The sequence below is a fragment of the Vombatus ursinus genome, unplaced genomic scaffold (genome assembly GCF_900497805.2).
Source record: "Vombatus ursinus unplaced genomic scaffold, bare-nosed wombat genome assembly UNPS02014818.1, whole genome shotgun sequence".
Lineage (NCBI taxonomy): Eukaryota > Metazoa > Chordata > Mammalia > Diprotodontia > Vombatidae > Vombatus > Vombatus ursinus.
Genome location: NW_020954596.1, coordinates 32,786,679 through 32,800,109, shown reverse-complemented (window position 1 = coordinate 32,800,109; position 13,431 = coordinate 32,786,679).

The following is a 13,431-nucleotide window of genomic DNA, read 5'->3' as shown; positions in this document are numbered from 1 at the left end:
AAGGGAGAGATGCAGCACGTTCTCTCAGGAGTCCAAATGCAGCAACAGATTTTGCCTCCAAGCAAGTAAGATATGCCATAAAAAAAAAACAACTTTCTTTCACTAGCCCTTTTCTCATTTGCATTTTTGATGCCACATTGGTCATTTCAGGCTTATGTATCCTGCAGTGAGAGAGCATTATTTGAAAGCGAAATCACTTGCCAAATTCACCTATGTCTGTTCTGCTTCAGCTCTTGCTCTGGAAAATATTTATTGGAAGTTCATTTCTTTCTTTTTCTCTTCCTAATTACTTCACCTATCTTACCTTGCTCATTAGTCCAAGAAGTAAATAGTTGGACTGATTCGAATAGTAGTAGCTCGGCTTAGGATTGGTCTGTGATATCTATTACCTCAGGAACCAATCATACTGACTAAGGACACTTGAGGACAGTTACAGGCTTCACGTGCTTTTAGCTATGTTGATTAGTCCTAGAAATTAAATTACTTCTTGGTGGCAAGCTCAGTGGATGGTTATAGAATTTTATTCTGAGGTTCTTAACACTAATCGAGCTTCAGCAAAATCTTCTGTTTAACTCATGTGTCCTTACCAAATTTTGCTTTTTTGGAGGACATTTTGTTAGAATTACATTAGAAATCCTCAGGAACAAGGAATATTGCCCGTCCCTAGTTTTTTCAGTTCCCTTTCTGATTCCTATAAGCATCTTGGCTCAGCATCTTCTGTTGGCCATAATAGTTATTTGGAGCCTGTGCCTAGTTATTAGCTTTCCCTGGGAGCTCTCCTGATTCCTATTAGTTCCTGTGTTATCTGGAGAATTATTTAATACAGCTTGGGGGAAAAAAAAGGGTTCAGTTGCTTTATTTTTTTTCCAAACCACATTAAGGAGAATTGGCTTTCAGTTTCCAAAGGCGAGTCCCCTAGTTGATTATAGGGTCAACCTTCTCTAACATGCTTCAAGGATAAATTTATTAGGTAATGAGCATATTTGAAAGAATTCTAGGGCATGTTTTCACATAGATGCTCTCAGACAAAGATAGAGGTTCCACTTTTTTGTCTCTTCCTTAGCAGATGCTCTTTTTAGGTCATTGACATGTAATGCAACTCTTGTTTAGAACACACTCCTGGCACTCTTTTCAGGAACTTTAAGATATGTTAATGGCTCCTGAGGGTATCTGACTAAGCTCAGGTCAGTATATATTGTCTTGTTCTCCCTACCCCTTTTCCTTAATTATTTTGATGACTATGCTAATTCTGTGAAGTATCTTCTAAAGGAACGTCATCCAGTTTGCATGTCACTAAATTTCTGACCCTTTGATACCATTGGGAACAAAAGAAATATCTTGTTCTTTTCTGTGGTTACTCTGATTATTCGGTTTATGATCAGGTGACTGGTTACTGACACTTCTGAATATAGTTCAGGTTTGTACCTTTCTATGCCTTTATCTCTACGTGTGTCCTTATCATTTGAAGATGACACAACCATTGGTTTTATTCTTTCTTCTTGTGTTGATGGTTTAGACACTGTTACACCTGTGTTTTTGGGGTCTTCTGCCTCAAGAAACCAGAGAGCTGACAGAGAGACAACAGAGGTAATTTTGGACTCCTGACTGAGCTTTGTCCACATGACCCTCAAGGTAGCAGGCAGATGCTTAGTGTGCATGCTCTTGGTACATTATGATTCCTGCAGAATCCTCAGATCTTGTATAAACAAAGAAAAATCTTGTTTTTGTGAAGAGGCTAGGCTTAGATTTCAGAATCGTTAGTTTGAGAATCACTACCTCTTAGGTTTAATCCTTTGGATAATTGAGCTGTAATGGACCAGAGTTTTTACAGACTTTTTGCTGCACTCAGTTCCAGCACTTAGGCTCTCAAATGAACACTTCCCTTTTGAGTCTTTCGGCGTGCTATTTGCCTAATGTCTGTGTGTAAAGGTAATATGTTAACTCCCATATCGAGGCATGTATGCAACCTTCATGGGCATTTGAAGATTATATGTGATGTTTCTAAAACATGTTTGAATGGAAAGTAACAGGATCTTAGGGTAAAGCTAAAAGAGGACTTCATTCATCCTTGGATCTCAAGTACTTTGAATTCCATACTCTTAAAGATTGTTGCTTCAAACAAAAGCTAAATTCTCTTCCTTTTCTCCCCCATTTATTATATACTGTGATCTATCCTTTGAATTTTACTTTGACTAGCTATACATTGCATTCTTTTGATCTTTCTGTAACACACAAAGTAGTTTAAAAAATCACCAACTTAGAACTTGTGGCTTGTAAACAAACTTTTTATTGTTAATAATCTTACAATCTTTATTTTAAAAAATGGACTCACTGTACAATAAATTTTCTTTGAGTTCAAATAAAGAATATTTCACTAGAAATCTTCACCTAGTAGGTAGAGAACTGACATTGGAGCCAGGAAGACCTATGTTCAAGTCTGTCTCCTGAGAGATCCTAGCTGTGTGACCATGGGCAAGTCACTTATACTCTTGAAGAGTTTCCTCATCTGTGAGTTTCTTATACCAAAGAAATCAGAGTTCCAGTCTTTACTCCTAGCCTTTATCCAACTAGCAAGAAAATTTGATATGAGAAACCTTCTTTCCTTGCAGTATACTGTCAGGAATATAAGAAGTTAAAAGAGGTGCTGGACAGAGGCCACAGAAGTACTGGAGATTAAGGGAACAATTCTCAAATCTTATAGTCTTGAGTAACAAGCAGTCCATACAAGGGCTGAGAGAGGGTGAAATGTATTTAGCACACACTAAATAAGAACTTTCCCTCTACATGTGCTCTACTGATTTATCAAGTTTTTAGGGACCAAGTGGATAGGCAGCTGCAAATTTCTTGATTATAGTGGATGAAAAGCACAGTTAACCATTTCAATGGCAAATAACCATGATCAGGGAGTTCCAGAAGGGAATGGTGATCTGAACAAGTTAGGTGCTTTCTAAAATGAATAAGCTGGAGTTTGGATCCTTTTCAGATCTGGCGATCTGCAAAAGGGAATGTTTTTTCAAGTGACTGGGCTGGTTATTCTCAAGCTGTGTATCCTACCTACTTTATTATTGGATTAGAATTAGTAATAATCACATACCCCAAAACAAACTGGCCTGAAGGATTTGTTGAACAGGAAGCTCTCTCTTCCTTCTTGACCTTAATTCATATTTTGAGTAAACAAGTGCTTGTTCTGTACACCCTGAAGTATCTAAGCCTCTGATTTCACTACAACTGGACAACTTGTTCTTTACTTCTGCTCCTTAAAACTTATAAGTTCCTAGAATTGAGAGCTGCTCAATTTATGGTTATTTACACAGGCATACTTGTATCTGAGGTTGTAGGAAAACAGAAAACAACCAGCTTGATCATCAGATTGGGATATATATGTATATGTATATGTATGTATATATAGAGACATATATAGATATGTACATATGTAAAGATATATGTATGTGTATATATCTATTTCTCTCTGTATTTATCTGTCTCTGTGTATCTCTCTATGTATGTATCTCTATGTACTTATGTATCTATGCATGTGTGTATCTGTCTATTTATCTATCTATTTATCTCTCTATGACTTATGAGCCCTGTCAGTTAATTATTAAAATGACAAAATAGGTGCTATAATTTTAGAAATCTGCTAGTAAAATCTAGTTAGTTTACAGGCTTTGTGTCTGTATGCAGAGAGTACGGGATCTATTTTAATTCTAGTGTGCCTCTTAATAAGAATTCTATCTTTTCAACCTCTGTACTTTTCTTTGAAAAAAAAAATCAGGCAATGATGTAGTCTTCACAAAGCACCGATAAAGTCCTTACATGAGTTTGAAGGGCTTTTACAGACATTAGAGAGACAATTGTTTCTGTGGGTCAGTTTTTTCCCCCTTGGAATTGTCAGCTTGTTATGCCTTTGTTGAAGAAGAGAAAAAATATTGTTTTATTGAGCATCAATGGAAACTGCCATACTCTTTGAAAGGCACTTCAGGGAAAGAATCTTGAAAAGCTCTTTGCTTGTACACACTGAACTCTAGCTTAGCTTTTGTTTATGACCAAGAAACATTTAAGGTACTCAGAGATTTTTATCTACACATGGACAAAAGCCAGGGATATTATCTAGTCCTTTTGTTTTACATAGTCTTTATATCTGTGCATAAGTCACTCCTTTCCAAGGTTCATGAAGCAATCTAATCAAGTTGTACTAGCATAGAATTGAGGAAAAGGACTGAATTCAAAATTGTAGCTTTACCTTCCCTTACTTGGACAACTAATTTTAGTTGTCCTGGCCTTTTCTTTTTTTTTTTAAACTTATGTAAAATTGGATAATGGTAACATAGACCTGCTGATGTGCCCCACAAATATCTATGCAAAATGTTTTATTTAACTGAATTTAAGGTTTTTTTTTTACATATACACACATACATATACATGCATATAGTTATCCCTTCCACATTGTAACTTTCCCCATTGTGGTTTCGATATATTGCAGGTTGGCATAAGAAATTAAAGGGGAATTTTTGGGGAGTTTGTGGAAGCCACAGATGACATGTGAAAGCCAGCAAATGACATGGAAAAACTTTATAAAGTCAGAAATGCATAAAATATGTGTATAGTATTGTATAATATCAACATGTTTTATCTTTTAAGACCATAATAATTCAGACTCCTTCTCTGGTATGAAGGGAGGCCAAAAAATTTTATATGGATTTTCCAGATCATGAGGTGGAAGGGATAGCTATTAAATTATTGTATATTTTATATTTATTTTTATTATATATTTTTATATATGTTAAATTGTTTTGCTTTTTCCTATGGGTCTTTTTCTTAGTTCTGACTTAAAGACTCTTACAAATGCAGTTGTCAGATGCTATAGATTTATTCATATTACATGTACAAGCAGGAGACCTTAATGCCCATCTTAGCATGTTTAACGATAAGTTGTGAATCATAACTCTGTTGATAGCCATAAAAAATCCAGTCAAAATATTTGACCATCGCCAATAGCCGTGAATTCTGTGATTTAAAGGTAGTCTTTCTGGAGATACAAAGGCACTTATTAATATTCAGTGCTCTCCTCAGAGTGCCTCCCCCAAAACAATTTCTGACTTGCCTTTTCCCTTTGCAAGCTAAATACTTCAATTACACTTCAGTAGAACTACTTTATATGTTTTTGGCAATAGGTGCCAACTTCTTGATAATATTTTTCATTTTAATGATCAAGTCATAAGGTTTGAGATTTCTTTATGAAAATGACCTGGGACCCCTCCAAGTGACACACTTGCCAACCAACTCTTCAATATGGTGAGGGGACTCCCTTTGCTCTCATTCCCTTTTGGATCAAATAATTAATGAACACTTTTTACTCTTGACAGGCCCGGATAAGTTTAAGACGTTTGTCCCCTGTTGTGTTTCAACTATCTTGTGATAGTGATGCCTGAAGAATCAACATATCGACACCCTCCTCCAAGCTTATATTAAATTCTGAAGGATTATTCAAAACTGCACCATGTTGTGAGCAATTAAACCCTTGAAAGGCAAAATAAATTCACTCTCTTCACTAGCAGCTCACCCACGACTTGTAGCCTGAATCAGGCATTTTTCAGTTCTATTACAAACAGATGAGCTAAAGCTCAGGCACACTTTTTAGAATATGGGAGTGGCTCAAGAAGCCTTCCACAAAATAGTGCATGGCTGGGAGAAGAGAGTAGAAACAAACTAGTTTAGCATTATGCAGGATAGTACTAGGAAAATGAATAAATAGCGAGGTAGAACGTCCCTGAAATGAGCACACAGTTGTATTATACGGTGGTTGGGGGAAACTTCCTAAGAGCATCCTGAGACATAATTAGAGGTGCATCATCTCGATCGTATGGCTTGGCCCTTGCTGCACATCCCAAGTAGAAGGGTTAGGCTGTGTATTGGGTTTTGTGCCTACATTAATTACATGAGAGCTTGCTGTGTACATTTCATATGCACATGAGCATAGTCCAAGAGAAAACCTCTATCCCCATATATGGACTTTTCTTAAATCCTGGGAATGATTCTTAAGAAAAACACCTATGTAAATTCCATGATGGCATCATCGCTTTCATTGTACTGTGACAGAGTTTTAAAAATAGAGTAATTTACAGCACATTCATTTCAATGAAGAATGAAAGAGGGAAATGTTAACTTTGGATCACCATGATGGCCAATCAAAAATTGTGTTAAAGGGAAATTTGTTTGGACTGAGTTCCATGCTGTGGACATAGCAATTTGAAAAGTATATGAAGAAGTTAATGGAAGTATTAATAAAGGCACATGTTGAACAACAATTCCATTTTCTTTGTCCATTTTTCATAATAAATTTTGTGGCCTAGTCAGGATGCAGAGCTCAGAAAAAAACAAAACAAAACAAAACAAGAATGGTGTGAGTAGCTTACTGCTAAGGACAAGGATGGTCCTTCTTCTATCTACTCTCTCATACTCTTCACTTTTTGCCCTAACTTCCCCCTGCCTTCTCTGGGAAAATACATTTAGCTTCCCTATAGATAATCCCATAATCCTATAGATAACCCAAAATTGTATTGATTAAAAAGATTATTTTCATTGAACATGTATCCAAATGACATTGAGGCCTGTAATAGACTAAAACCAAAACCAAAAACAAACAAACAAAATAAATAAAAAACCCTACATATAATATAAAACCCCCCCAAAACAATACATTTAAAAGTACCTGTCAGGTGTAAGTGTAATGATTAGAAAAATAAGAATAATTTGCTTAATTTGTACTTAAGTAGATCTACTTTTTAAAAAAAATATTGGAAATTCAATGGAAAATCTTGTGACATCTGGAATATTGAAATAAAATTGCTGATTCAGTAGCATTGTGAACTTGCAAAAACATTTCCTTGGTGAAATCTTAAAAAGGTAGCAATTAAAATATAGCTTTTAAGCATCAAAATGAAGAAATGACAAGCGGGTTGATTTGTAAGCATTTATTTGTAAACTTACTTTATGAAAAAGAAGAAGGCATAGGCCTAGACAAAGGAATGAATATTTACAGATATTTTGTCTCTAGTAATAGTGGCACAAAGAACACAGGTTCCAATCATGTGTTAAAAGTTTGTATTTGCTTAAATTAAGACAACCTCTAATTTTTTTTAGCCTCTTTTCATGTGGTTTGCTTTGCCTATAACCAGAATAACAGGATCTTGGTTACAAAGGAAATTTGGTAAAAATAATTATGTTTTTCATTTTCAACTACATCATTCAATAACTGAGCTTTTTATTTTCTTTGAAATAATAACTCTTCTTTTTTAGTTATGGGCTGTATGCTTGTCATGTTATATGAGTCAGAGACAATATTTACTTTGACTTCTCTTTTTGAGTAAATAGGTTTGGAGCCTCTGGTCTAGGTTCTACTGGACTTCCGCTTGACCTAGAAATCATTTATAACTCTTATTAATATATTGGGAGAATAGTGATTTTTCCAATTTGATTGTGTTCTGAAAAGCACATTTTTAACTCGAATGTAATTTTGGCAGGCACATGTATCCAAATGATGCAGATATAAACAACAAAAAATAAAAATTAAAAAAACCTCTAGAAAGCCACACCTTAGAGCCAGGAGATGTTAATCTGGTTACTGGAACGAATTTGTACTTCACTAACCTTTACAAATCTTGAATATAAGGTAAAGTTCACCTCACTCCCTACCCCCATATCTGATGAAAGCAGAAAATTATGAAATCAAGGCAATTCCATATTCCAGGGAGGGCCATACAATTATCTCTGCTGCCAAATGAATAAACTTTCAAAAGGAATATGTCAGCTGGATCCCAAATTGTGCCAATGGTATACAATGAAACTCCTCTTAAAGAAATACCTGATAAAGAAAGAAATTGACTAGAGTACTGAATTTACTTTCCACTGAACCTATGCATTTGCAAGATCTATGTATTGTGCTTGCAAATAACATTTATTTCTGTAGTGTAAATATGCAAGAGTTCATTTTAATAAAAAAGTAAGTCCTAAAATAAGATAAAACCCATGACTAGACTTGCATTTGAAGATTTAGAGTGCATTCATCTGTTGGTTTTTGGTATAAATATTCATTGGTTTAGTGCTCTCAGGTGTTAGAACTTTTAATCTGCATTCAGATGGAGGTACTTTAATCAGAGAGTTCATAAAAGTCTGCAACTTTTTTTCCCCTTTATAAAAAATAGAGTAGTAGATAGAACAGAGGGTAAGGCTTCAAAACAACCCACCCAGCTAAACTGCATTGCTAGGGGGAAAAAAAGTAAACACCAAATGCCATTTTGTACCCTAATATCAATATTCTATTAAAAATAAATCTCTTACTGTTAGACAGAAAAGTCTCAAAAACCTGTCACTTTACTGCAGTCTTCAGAGATGACTGATAATGGTTAAAAAATCCCATAGCATCTGTTTACCATGCCCTCATACAAATAGTTAGGAATGTTTTAAAATGTCAGCAGTAATGTATGCATGTGTATTAGCTGTTACAAAGTAAGAGCAGCAGCACACAGGCAGGAAGTACTATAAATTAGGGCAGTCAGGTAAACAAGGGACCAGAGGAACATATTTAAAGTACCTATTTGCCTGGCTTAAAAAAAAAAAGCCTGGAAATGAATGGCAGCGTTTAGTTTATGAGTACCTGGGAAAAAGCCAAACAGGATTCTGCATAGAGCTTTCAAACACAGGAAGGTTAACCCTCAAAGTGTCTGAATTTTGGGTCAATAAGGTAGGGGAAAAAAATTGGTTTAGGTGTATTTTGCATATGAAGAGATAACCTATTACTTTCAGAAAGCTAAGTATACATTAAGAAATCTTTGAGGTAAAATTGCTGACTAGATGATGTGATTGTGCAACTATGTTAAGAGCTGCTATATTTCTGGAGAATTCTGTACTATTTAACTACTTTGAAGGGAGATGCTACATGTTGCCTCAGCAAAGTCTTTGAAATGCCCGGCGCTCTTCAAAATGAACTTTACTGAAGTTAAAAGGTTCATCTACCACAAAGCTATAATAGGCTCATAATTGGCTTTGACAGGGCCACTTTTCTGTCATGGTTAACTCACTAATTTGCACTAATTAGGGAGAAAGGCCAGTCTGAATTATGGAAAAGACTAAATGTTAGACTGTTTGAAAAGAAACACAATTTTATTATTTCCAAGCACATACATAACGAACTAGGCTCCCTTGCTTTCTAGAGGCCCTGCTTTAATGAGTAGATAAGAATTGATTTGTAATTAGCATCTCAACATCTGTCTTCATCATCACCATCTTGCTGTAGACTCTAAGTTGTATCTTACCAAGGTAAGAAGGTAAGAATAGTTTGTTCCTCTTCCTTATTTAATTTATTTATTCGTTTGTTTATTTTTATTTTTTAAATTTTATTTTTAATTTGTTGAATAAAACAAGCATTTCCATAACATAGCACAATAAACAAAGAGGATTGCACATGAAACTACAAATCTACCATGCATAACTTGGTGTTCCTTTCAAATATACCACAAAATTATCATTTCTTCTCTTCTTCTTTTTCTTTTTTCTTCCCTTCCCCCCACCCTAGAGATGGCTACCATTAGACACAAATAAGTGTATACATATATGTGTGTATATATATGTACACACATATATACATACATATATACACATACATTTATATGTATATGTGTACGTGCATACGTATATGTAAAGTTGTATACACACACTTCTATTTATCAGTTCTTTTGCTGGATGCAGCTAGCATCTCTGAATATATCTTTTATAGTTAATTTGGGTATTTATAATAGATAAAATAACTTTTTCACTCAAAGTCATTAAGATAGTATTGCTTTTACTATATACAAAGTTATTTTTGTTCTGTTCATTTTGCTCTTTATTATTTCATGCAAGTTTTTCCATATTTTTCTAACATCATTGTGCTCATCATTTCTTATAGCACAGTAGTATTCCATCACAATCATATACCACAACTTGTTCAGCCATTCCCCAATTGATGGGCATCCTTGCAATTTCCAGTTTTTTTGCCATCACAAAGAGAGCTGCTGTAAACATTTTAGAACATATAGGTTCTTTTCCTTTTCCCCTATTCATCTCTGGAAATAGGTAAATAAATAAGTAGATTTTTTTATTTATACTAATTAGTCTATATGGACTATTTGTGCCCAATCTGTGGTATAGCCTTTCAAGGTCCTATTGTTTTGATCAGTAACAATCAGACACACTATACCTTGATCCCAACATAGGGATGCCATTTTGATCCTCTTTGAGAATGAAAGACAACCACGGTAACATTAATTAGCATATCAATCCTTTGTATTTAGACAGATGTACTAACATAATTTTAACCTGTCTCTGTATTCTAAAGTTAGTGACATTTTAAGATATTTATATAATTGTGTGAATTGTAGATGTAAAGACCTATACATTGACAATAAGAATTTTTTCAAGTTTTTTCTCTAATTAAACATGAAAAATATGATAAAAATGTTTAGACACCCTCCTCCTCTTCCTTTTTTCTTTCTTTCTTTCTTTTTTTTTTTTAAGTGGAGGAGAGGTTGAGGGTAGGGAGACTTATTAATTTGTATCACCTTTGTAGACTTTGAGGAATTCAAGGAACATATCACAAAGGTTGTGGCCGAGATTTCTTTTTCTGGGGCCTCAATTTTAAGCCTTAGTAGAGTGGATGATTGTGCCTGGGTGGAGACATTTGGAAGGATTGGACTGCCTCATCCTGGGAGTACTTGCTTCCATGTCTGCTCCTCTAGTTTTCGTGGGAGCAGCTGTGATGTGGGGGTGACTTCTTCACCTTTCATGCTTCCTTTCCTGATGTTATAGGGCTGCACACTAGGATAGCCACCTTCTCCACCAACTCTCACCCATGTCATTTGACCCAAGTACAAATACTGCTAATTACCCTTCTGGATCTCAATGTAATAAACCAAATACTCAGATTAAAAGAGCTTTTATGAAGTATTTCATTTGGTTATTATTTTTCTTCTTAGAATCAAAATATGTGTGTTACAAGGAACCAGAAATCATGTGGTCCCACCCTTTCATTTTCCAGATGAAAGTTCCCTTAGTGATCCATAGAACTAAACCTCCTGTCTCCTCATCCAATACTGCTTGGAACAAAAAAGTATGGTGTGGTGCAAAGAGTGTTGATCTTATACAAAGAGCTCTTTGGTGCTTATTACCTGTGTATGACCTTGGTCACTTTTTTGAATCTTGAGTTTGCTTACCTTTAAAATGGGTAGGATGATATTTTTACTACTCACTTCATTGAGATTGTTGGGAGGAAGGCATTTTATAAGATATGAGAAATATAATGATAATCAGTATTAGATCAGTTGGAATAGCAGCCTGGTGTCTGAGCTCTGATGCATACTTATTGAGTGACCTTGGCCAAATCACTTAGTTTTTTTTTTTTTTGAGCCCTACTTTCTTTCTGTACGTTTCTGTACTTTTCTTTATCTGTAAAGTGGGATGGGATATATCTATATCTATATCTATATCTCTATATAGAGATATAGATATAGATAGATATTCTGGGTTTTATGAGGGAAGGGCATTGCAAATTTCAAAGAATCATAGAGATATTAATATGATGATGACCATACTCCTTTTTTTTAAAAAAATTTTTAAATTTAAATTTTTTTTTAAAAATTTCCCCTAAGATAACCCTAGCTGCATGTTTCTCAGTCATTAGTATTCTGAGCCTCCCTGCTGGATGACAATTAATAAAAAGCCTAATAAAGGATTTACTCTGCTTTGTTACCTGCTCTTTGCTGAACTCTTCACAGCTGCCCATAATTTCTAACAATGCCTCACATGACGCTAATTTAGGGCTTTCTAAGACTATTGATATAGCAATAGGCATGCTTTTCTTAGAAAGACTATATGTTCATGAAATATTGTGAAAAATTGAAATTGGGTATAATCAATCTCATTGATATTCACTACAATCTAGAGGTTCTTTGTCTTCTTTTGTAACATCTCTTCATATGATAATAGCACCTTTGGTTTTAATGTTCTTTTCCAGTGGGGATTCTTTTCCCTTCACAAAGTAGTTTATATTTATAAACAAATATTTAAATACTGTAGGAGAGTGATTCAAGATTTTAACATCCTGGGGGTTGGATCATGATTTGAAAGTGACAAAAACTTCTGGAATTCAAATAACTATCCTTTAGTTTGTCTGCTTTTTTATTTGGGTTTTCCTAAAGCAGAACACATCTTTAAGATATCTGGTTTTCTAGTAGTCTCATCCATGACAACTAATAGACAATAGGACACACAGTTTGGATACGTTCTCGAGGCCAGTGACTTTTCATGAGGAAAAAAGAAAAAAAAATTGAAATATTAAGAAGGGTATAATGTAGTCATGATAAGACAAAAATAAATCTCTGAGAAAAGCCTTGTTGTTCATTTAATCATCTAGGTTATTTGATCAGGTATAAGCTGATACCTTGGTCAGTCATCTAAGGTGTCAAAAAGAAGGTGTAGCAGTAATCTCATTGGAGTTGTCTCTGCAGCGGAAAAAAAAAAAAGCCATTTAAAATTTCCCTGAAATTAAGGTAGGTGGAGTAAGCAGGTTTCTAGGTGTGATGGGAGCTACAGAGCAGAAAGTTTTCCTGTTGTTTCAGATTCTGTCTTATTTCATTAACTCTTGTTTAAATCTCTTATATCAAAAATAACTGATAGATTCACTTTTGAATGCCAAAAGTATTTATCAGAGATTCAAAAAATATTTTACCCACTTGTTGGATACCTATTAATACTATAAGTATACCATCCATGGGGCATTGGGAAGCTATCAGTATTAGAAGGATGAGATATGGTATATAATTGTCTTTGTGGCAGTAGAACAGTGATTCTCATGTAGTATTATTTCGTAAAGCTCTTGGTCTCTCTCTCAAATGATCATCAGCTTAGAATTCCTACATAGCTGTCTCAGATTTGGATTTTCCATTTTATTGAAATATAGTTGGTTTTGAAATGCCATGGATTCAATGCCATATATCTTATGTGTCAGTGATCCCTGGATGGACTCCTTTGCTTGACATGTGAAGTTATCCTGGGGACTGTGCTTTTGATCATTAGTGGATACAATTCCAGTTGGTCTTATTTGCTTTCCACTTAATGAGGAAACTCCCTTTATGGAGGAATTTATATTCTTACTAGTTGCTTTGAGAATACTGAGAGGTTTAGCTAGAGAATTTGTGACCTTAGGCAAATAGCCAGTATAATTCAGAGGAGGGACTTAAATTTCCTAATGGGGAGGACTTTATCCACTATGTCACATTGACTGTTTGGTAGAATATCCCAATTAGGGAAATTCAGTAAATCAGGTGAACAAATCTTCATAGGTTGACCATGGCTGAATTAGGATCACCTACCTTAGCAATTTGAATGAGGATTCTC